The sequence below is a fragment of the Apaloderma vittatum genome, unplaced genomic scaffold (genome assembly GCF_000703405.1).
Source record: "Apaloderma vittatum isolate BGI_N311 unplaced genomic scaffold, ASM70340v1 scaffold14051, whole genome shotgun sequence".
Taxonomy (NCBI): domain Eukaryota; kingdom Metazoa; phylum Chordata; class Aves; order Trogoniformes; family Trogonidae; genus Apaloderma; species Apaloderma vittatum.
The window spans coordinates 38525-47166 of NW_009697464.1; positions in this window are offsets into that span (position 1 = coordinate 38525).

Below are 8642 nucleotides of genomic sequence, written 5' to 3' on the forward strand. Positions count from 1 at the left end.
CTGATATCCAGTACAGCTCTCCCAAAACTCTTAATTTATTCACAAGGTGATAATAATTAAAAAGGACAAAAATATAAAAAAAACCAAACCAAGACCAAACAATAACAGGGAACCTATGTTATAGAGAGTTTTATATATTAAGTAGTAAGTAGCCTTAGCGGTGTTAACAAGGAAAAAATGTTTGAAGATACTAATAGCGTCTATATTTTACTTAAAGCTGTAGGCTTTGAAAGTATGTTAGATAAAATTTTAGAGTGCTCCTGGTAGTTTTGTATAGATTTTTTAATCTTTGAAGAATAGCATAAATATTTGAACCCATGCTTTTCCTTTATATGAAATTCAACAGCATTCAAAGTTAGCTTAGTGCAGCTAATTTGTCTGAGTGGTTTTTTTGTTGCATCTACAAAAGTCACAGATGTTAAAGTGTGGGAATTTAGCACAAGGACAGAACTCCCAAGAAGAAGAAAATCAAAACAGTACTTGCAAAACTATCTGAAACGTTCATGACCGATTGCACTGTAGTGATGGCATCTGCAGTGTTTAGTTCCAGGCAGTAAACTAAAAGAGCTATAGGTCTGGATTTCATGCAAAAATCAGCAAGTTTGCAGCAAACTATCAGGAGGTATAGGTAATGTCTGCATAAGGAGGTTGTTCAACTCAAGAGAAACAGATTATTAAAGCAATGTATTTGGTGCTTAGGCCCATAGCTCTATGCTCTATGTAATCTGAATGCTTTCAGTTGGATTTGATTTATTCTAAACCCTGGCTGAAAGCCACATAGAAGTGTTCTTTGGGGCTTTATGTCTGCCTGAGCATTGGAGACTGCTTAATACATCCACGGAGAGGACTTCCACTTCAGCTTCCTGCTACGGCAGACTGTTACCTAACACCAGAATGACTTAGGGAAACAAACCATCAGGTGTCAGATTTGACTGTCAGATTTGCTTCAAAACTTCACTGCTGCTCCAAGAGAAGAACGTAATGTAGGAAGGCCAAGTCCAGGATTTAGCTGTGGTGGCATACAAGCCTGTGGCTGTTCCTGTGCAGGCATGCTTCTACAAGTAGGCGCTTCTAAAATGATATAAAAAAGGATGTGATGTCTGCTTTACTGTCATTGAAGGCTGTCATAATTGTCCATCTGGGAATTTCTTAAATGTTGAGCTTTTGGTTTGCAGTCTTTGGTAAATAGGAACTTAATAAGAATAACCACAGCACAGAAGAATTTTGAACCAAATACACCCTGGAAATTGAGCCTAGCTCTCACTAGCTTGCAATGCAGTTTCATATGAACTTCCAATACTAGTAACAATGCACTGTCATATGAGTAATTAAATCAGTCAGGCAGCCAAAATGTGATCTGCAGAATAGATGCTTGAAATTTTGTCTTTTACTAAAAGTCTTTTCTTTTTTTTTAAAAAATATATGCCAAGTTCTACCCTCAAATGCACAGATGCAACTTGTATGAAAACCAGCTGGAGCTGTGCATACATATAAATGTATGCTTGAATATTGTAGAAATTTCAGCCAGAATGTTAAAAACACTGTGTTCTTTTTCATACGTTTTATTTAGACAATTGAAAAAAATAATTCTAAGTATTATTATTTTTTCTTTTTTGTTATTTTCCTACTTTTATGTGATCATAATTTGGAAAATAAGCTGTTTCATATTTTTCTAGAATTATTTATTTAGTATTTTACTATATTTAAAATTTTCTACAATATGATTTCCTTTTAAGGGAACCTTAAAAATGTATTGCAGAGGCAAAATCTAGAATTTTATTGATGACATGAATGAGAAATGTAGTAAATTCAGCTATATATGCCAAGAGATATCAAAGACAGCAAGAAGAGCTTCTCTAAGTACGTAGGAGACAAAAGGAAGACTGAGGAAAAAGTAGGTCCATTGGTGAAGTAGATGGTGGACTTGAAATAGACGGGAGTACTCCATGTAGCAACTCAGGAATCTCAGGTCCCAGAAACGGGAGGAAAAGATTGGAGCAGGGAAGATATACCCTTGTTGGAAGAGGATCAGATCAGTGAATATGTAAGGAGACTGGACATAAAAAATCAATGGACCTTGATGGGATGCACCCACAAATCCTGAGGGAACTGGCAGATGCCATTTTAATCTGAAGAAAGGAGTGTAAAGAAGACAGAGCCAGGCTCTTTTCAGTGCTCAGTGACAGAACCAAAGGTGTAGGACAAAAACGAACACAATAGGGTCTGTCTGAGCACAAGCAAACACTTTCTCACTGTGAGGGTGACTGTGCACTGGCACAGGTTGTACAAAGTGCTGGAGTCTTTCTCCTTGGAGATACTCAGAAGCCATCTGGACATGGTCCTGGGCAGCGGGTTCTAGGTGGCCCTGCCTCAGTGGGTAAGTTGGACCAGATAAGTACCAGAAGTCCCTTCCAACCTCTATCATCTGGTCATTCGAAAGTGCTTTCATTAAACAATATTTTTCTGTTCCATTTAAATTTAAAAGGCTCAGATTATTTAAAATTATGCTTTTGGAGTTTATAAATGTTAGAATGTCAATTCTTGCTTGAAAAGAGTTCATAATAACTTTGTTTCTTTTATATTGGTATATGAGATATATAAATGAGCTATAACTTTTCAATGTTGTCTTGAAGCAATTTTGTTTTCATCGTAACAAAAATGTTGTGCTACTAAATCTATTTCAAATATGGCTCTAACTCAAAGGTTTTCTGACATTCCCATGCAAACATTTATATATACTTCCAATATACTCATATCATTAATATATGAATTGATTATTTACCTACTTGAGGATGTGGTGAGCTAAAGCCTTTCTTCCCACTATTTTGGGAGTTTTGCCTATAGCTTTTTTGTAAAATAAAGTACCTTACTAGTAGCGTAATTTAAACCAAACAAATACCATATATGTCCATTATTTAAAAAGAGAAAAAGACTGTACTAATACAAGTGGTCATATCTCTCTTAAGAAGAATGAAATAGTTCTATCCAAGTAATGTAAATCATTATCTTAATTTAAAGCATTATTTCTTTGCAATTTCTTCCATTTCTAATTCATTAATTAATCCCATAGTTACAAATACTCTCTGTACCAAATCTAGTGAGAGCTCATTAAAATTTTTCAGACTGATTAAATGACATTAGGATTTATGAGTCTCAGTGGACTTTTTTTTGTCGTAGAAAAGAGAAGTTCAAAGAAAAATTTTCTGAGACTTTGTTGCTGTAAAGATGTAGCAAAAGAGTAACAGAGATTCAGAACATGATGACCATTTTGTAATTTTAAAACGTATTGTACAAGGAAAACAGAGGGTGAGGAAGGCTGATTTAGCACTTAACATTTAACATGACCATTATTATAATGACCTTGTGTAAAAACGGTACTAAACCCTGTTTTGTATATCTTATCCACCCTTTTCTTTTCTTTTCCTACTCCCCCCCCTTCAAATGCACCACTTTTAGTGTATGCTTGTAGTGTATGTGTTTCACAATGGGGTTTAGATGAGCATTTCTTTTATTAGTAACGTTTCTGTTATTCCATATGTATACCTGATGGTTGAATTTATTAGGAGTACTTTAAATAAGGTACAGAAATTACAAAGTCATGAACAGCTGTTCTAGGTGGTGTACTGAGCTGTAAATTGCAACCCCTGCTGTTTGAAGTCGTGTATTTTAGTCATCGTAAATCTATCCCTTTTCTGTTTTATAAATAAATTGACTTGCAGTCTTTCCTGAATGTTTACAATTCACAAATCAGACATTTTATTTTAGAAATAACAAAGCATTAAATGTAAAAATACAGAAACATTTTTCAACTTAATTCAAACCTATGTCAATGGCTGCCTCTTCAGTTGTGGCTCTAGTCTGTCCTTTGAATAGACGTACATTACTGATTTCTTCCTCAGCTGAAACACTCTTCTAACACCTGTTCACGGTATAAACCATTCTGATTTACCCGAACTCTGCTGTTTTACCTCCTTGGACTCATGATTTTTACCAGTTATATTAGCATATTGCCAGATACTTGCTTTTTTCTAGTGGTATAGCCTGCAACTGTATGAAGTACACCTGATTTTTAAAGCATTAAGCTGCATTTGGTGAGAGAGATGAAGAAGGCTTTTTAGCAGATCAGTGTTGCTCACAAACACTGCACTCTGTGCAGAAGCAGATATAGCACGTGCCAGCGGCCGCTGCCTGCATAAAGAGGGATATGTGTTGCTCTGCGACTTTCTAGCTGCCAGTGTGTTTTGAGGTAGAAAACAGAATTTGGGGTTTCTTTTTGGAAGCCACTTGGCTTTCTTGTCTGTACTGATGTAATTACAGTTCATTAAATTAGGCAGTTGATGGGTTAGAGCTGATAAAGAACTTCCTGTGTTGTCTGATTTGTTGGTGCCAACTCCTGTGTATCCACGAGGTTAGTACACTGACTGAAGGCCTGGGATATTTGAGTGTTTCAGGTGGGTGTATTTTCTCAGGTGCTTTTTGGAGACCTAACTGCTTACACAGAGAGTCCCTTGTCTTCAAGGTGGTGCTCCCTCACCGTTCCCATAAGCCTTGCATTTTGTGCTGCACAGTAGCCAGCTTCCAGGCAGAGCAGAGCAGACTCTCTCATGACAGAACTGTGTCGTGTGGTGGGAACGATGCTCTCTGGGAGGGATTGGGACTGCTGAGCAGCGGAGGCAGCGCCACAAGAGCTTGAAAACACTGCTTCTGTGTGCACACAGTGTGCTTAAGCTTGCAGCTAAAGCAGAGTTCACTTTCTTGATTAATTGAGATTATGTATGGCAGATATTACTCTTACTGTACGTGGGATGATTAGGAGGTGAATGAATTAGGTCGCATGATTTGTGCGTACCCAGATTAGTTTAGTTGTTCCATGCAGACAGACCCTGAAATGTTGAGAGTGAATTGCAAGTGAAATCTGAAAGGGTACGTCTCTTGGCCTGAGAAGAGAATGTTTCCACTTACCTGCCCTCTAACCAAGATGAGGTGCCAAGTTCAGTAGGAACCTTCCTTTCTGTCTTTATATTTTTTTGAGAAACAAGTAGTTTGCTTTCATACGTGCATCCAGAATTTCTCAATCACAACAGCTTGTGTTGAACTTGGGAATCTGCGAAACAGTTTCTCAGGAGCCAAACATCCTTTGCAGTTAGTCTTTTGTAAAGCATAATTGGAAAAGTAGTCTCACTATATTCCTAAAATGTCAAGAAAAATTGGCTCCGTAGAGAACAATGCAATCTGGGACTTATGTTTTCTTGTAAAAGCAGATCAGAAGAGAGGGTTGGTCTTATTATGTGAAATGCTTCCTCAAAAACTTGGGGAAAACAGATTTTTGACTACTTTTCAACCTGAGGACGTCAGTCTTCTGGTTTCTGAGTTTCTTTGGGAATTGTCCTACTTACCAGACAGTACAGCGGCTGTTTGCTCAGGAAAGTTCTTGATTGTCCTGGTTTTAGCTAAAACCCCCAATTCTGTTCAGTGATTTTTACTTTTCAGTTTAGTCTCTTCTAAAAGGCTGCACATTCTGAAGTCAGCAGCATGTTTTTGCACACAGTGTGTGCTACTGGCAGTGATAACACCTGATGTTTACAGTTACTGCCTGGGACTGGGATGCAGAAAGGCTCTTGCTGATACTTATTCCTGTAGTGACCAAGGCCACTGCTGGCTCTGTGTGCCACGCTGGGGGTGCCGGGTAGTAAGAGGGGTCACAAGGAAGTGAAAGGTTGCACCTCCGGGGGGTAATAGACAAGACAGGTGACCAACGAGAATATTCCATTCCATATGCATCATATTTAGTATGAACTGAGTGATCACAAAGTTCCTTCTCTTTTTTCCCTTTTTCTGCAATGTCCGGTGTCCAGGGAGGACTCTGTCCAATCTCCTGCTTTTGATCTGGATCCTGAGCTCCCGAATCCAGCTCCTGTATCCAGCTCCTGCCGCCGCTGAGCCTGGGGCTTCCCCCGTGCCTCCTGCTCTGCCGGACCAGTGGGGCTTGCTACAAGAGGGAGAGTCAAGTTCGATATTGGGCTTATATATAGTTGTATAGAGTTCCTTAATTGTATCATTTCACTATTACTTCCATTACTTTTTCATTAAACCTGTTCTAGTTTTTCTTTCCTAACCCATAAGTCTCTCTGCCTCATTCCCTTTTCCTTCATGTTTGTCGGGGGGAGGGGGGGGTAGAGAGCGTCTGTCTGCGTTTAGTGGCTGGCCCAGCCCTAACCTGTGACATTGATGAGAACTTTTCCCTGACTTCATAAAGTCTTTGCTTTTCTTGCTTTGCAATGTGACTGTATACTTATTTCTAGATGACAGGATGTGATTTGAGTAGTAGTATGTGTTGCTGATCCAACTCTTGAATTCCTGTTGTTATGGGGCACCACAGAATAACAAACAGCATAACTTTTTTTTACGTTTCCCCCCCTCCTCTCTCCTGGAGAAGCTCTTGATTTCAGAGACACACTGGAGGAATTTATGAGAATAAATTTTTAATAAATTACACCTTTAAATTACCCACTAGGCAATTTAAAGTAAGTAGGTATTGAGCAATGTAGATTTTTATGTGTTAAGACCTCTGTCTCAAAATACGACTAGAAACTTTCAGCATAGAATACAAAGGTGGTAGAATGCACTGTAGTGGAATGTACTTTTTAAGTGATACACAGCTGGACAGTCTGTTGAGTGAATCCCATACGTTCCTCGGCTTACAGTCTAAGTATTTAGCCCTTATTTGTGTCTCCTAGGCTGAATGATGGAAGTCTATGGTTATGGAGGTCAGCTTCCAGCTTTATAAGAGTAACAGACATGGCTGTGGAGAGAAAAATGTGAGATGTTTCACTATATCTAACAATCCAGGATTTCTCATGCTACACACATGCACCTTTTCCCTAAGTCCGTTGGTAGACCACTATTTTATATTTACAAGACAATTGAAGGAAGGAGACACTTATAAAGTTGTTTGGTTTGGTTTCAGTTATCATGCTCTCAGTTCACATGGTTGATTTTCTTGCTCCTTGATCTCTTGAGGCATGTGTACTTGTGTGTGTGAACCCCCCCACCCTTCATGCTGGCAGTGTTTATTATGTATTTGTGGAAGAAAAATGAGATGTTGCATGGCTTGAAAGTAATTTAGCTCTTAAGTGTTCCAGACGTTGCCCTTGTTACTGCAGTGCGTGTTTATTTATGGATGTATTTGTCTTATGGAGATGAAAAAAGTTATTGAAATTCCATGCAAAAGATAACTTGTTCAAGCTTTGCTTTCACTTAATGTATCTGATAGGAAGAGGAAAGAAGGATTATAATTGGTTCTTAGTCTTTGGGGTACCCAACTTAGAGAGTGGGGAGGCAGGAATATTTTTTATTCCTTGCATTTGTCTTGATAATGTATCAAGCAGCTGCTAAGGGACTTGAAGAAATGTGATGCAGAATAAGAAATTATGTTCTACAGCCGCCTTGGCTTCTACGTGAGGTGAGTGTGTAAGCACAAAGAGACTGGTACACCTCCAAATTCTAAAAGCATTGTATTCAGATTAGCAGGTCACTGGAGATGCATTGCTAATTGTTTTAGGGAACTCATTATGGGTATTATCACATATTAATTATGCATAGTAAGTAGTAAAAAAGGGGGGAAAATCCTTCTTTAATAATAAATTGCTCGCTGAATTATCTCTTCTTCCTTTCAAGACCTTGAGCATTTTTTTGAGATGCCAAACAGAGCAGTCATTGAATAATTAGATTTTAATTAACAAGAATTTTCACAAAAAAAATGTTTTTAATGTCTTTTGCGTTATAACAAGCATGAATAAATCCCCTTTCAAAAAGATCTAGTGTAGTGATCCTCTCTATATCTCAAGTTACCTTTGTAATCACCCGAGAGCTTGTTTTAACAATACTTTTCAACAGTTTCAGGACAAAGAATGAAACTGAAATAAGGAATTCCGTTGTTAGCAGTATTTTTTCGTTGCTTCTTTGTAAATTATTGTCATGGCGAGACCTCCAGAAACCTTCAAAAGACTAAAGTCAACTATATCTTGTTTTAATGTACTGAGACTAGAGGAAGGAGAGTTAATTTGCTTCTTTTTTGTGTGTTTAAGTTACTTAATCTTTATGGAGATGCGATTGTAGGTAATTTCCAGAGAGATGATAATCATGATAGAGTTCTGCTTATTCTGCTGTGTGGTAAAGAATTTTTAACGGGGTTTTTTTTGGCAGAGTTGCAGAAAACCTACATAGAAGGCCATCAATTAACACTGACAAATTATTTATAGTCTAAACAGGGCAAAGCATTTTGCTCAGGCTGATTGCTGTATTACAAAATAAGTGCACTTACAAGATGATTATAAAGTGTACTCCATAAAGCAATGTTTGAGGTTTTTTAATTATTATTATTGTGATAGACTGGTGGTATAAAGATAAAAAACCTTGTAGCACACACAGAAGTTGAAGAAGTGACAGCTTTGTCTGCTAAAAAAGGATGCTTAACATTTCCATTCCAGAATCCCTTTATCTTAGAATAATAGCGTGATTCAAAGCCAAGAAAGAAATGGTTCATGCTAAACTTCAGTAAGACTGAAGTGATTCTGATTAAAAGTAGAAAACAATTCCAGGCAGTAGTAGAAATGTTGTCCTCCCATTCCATCAATGACATC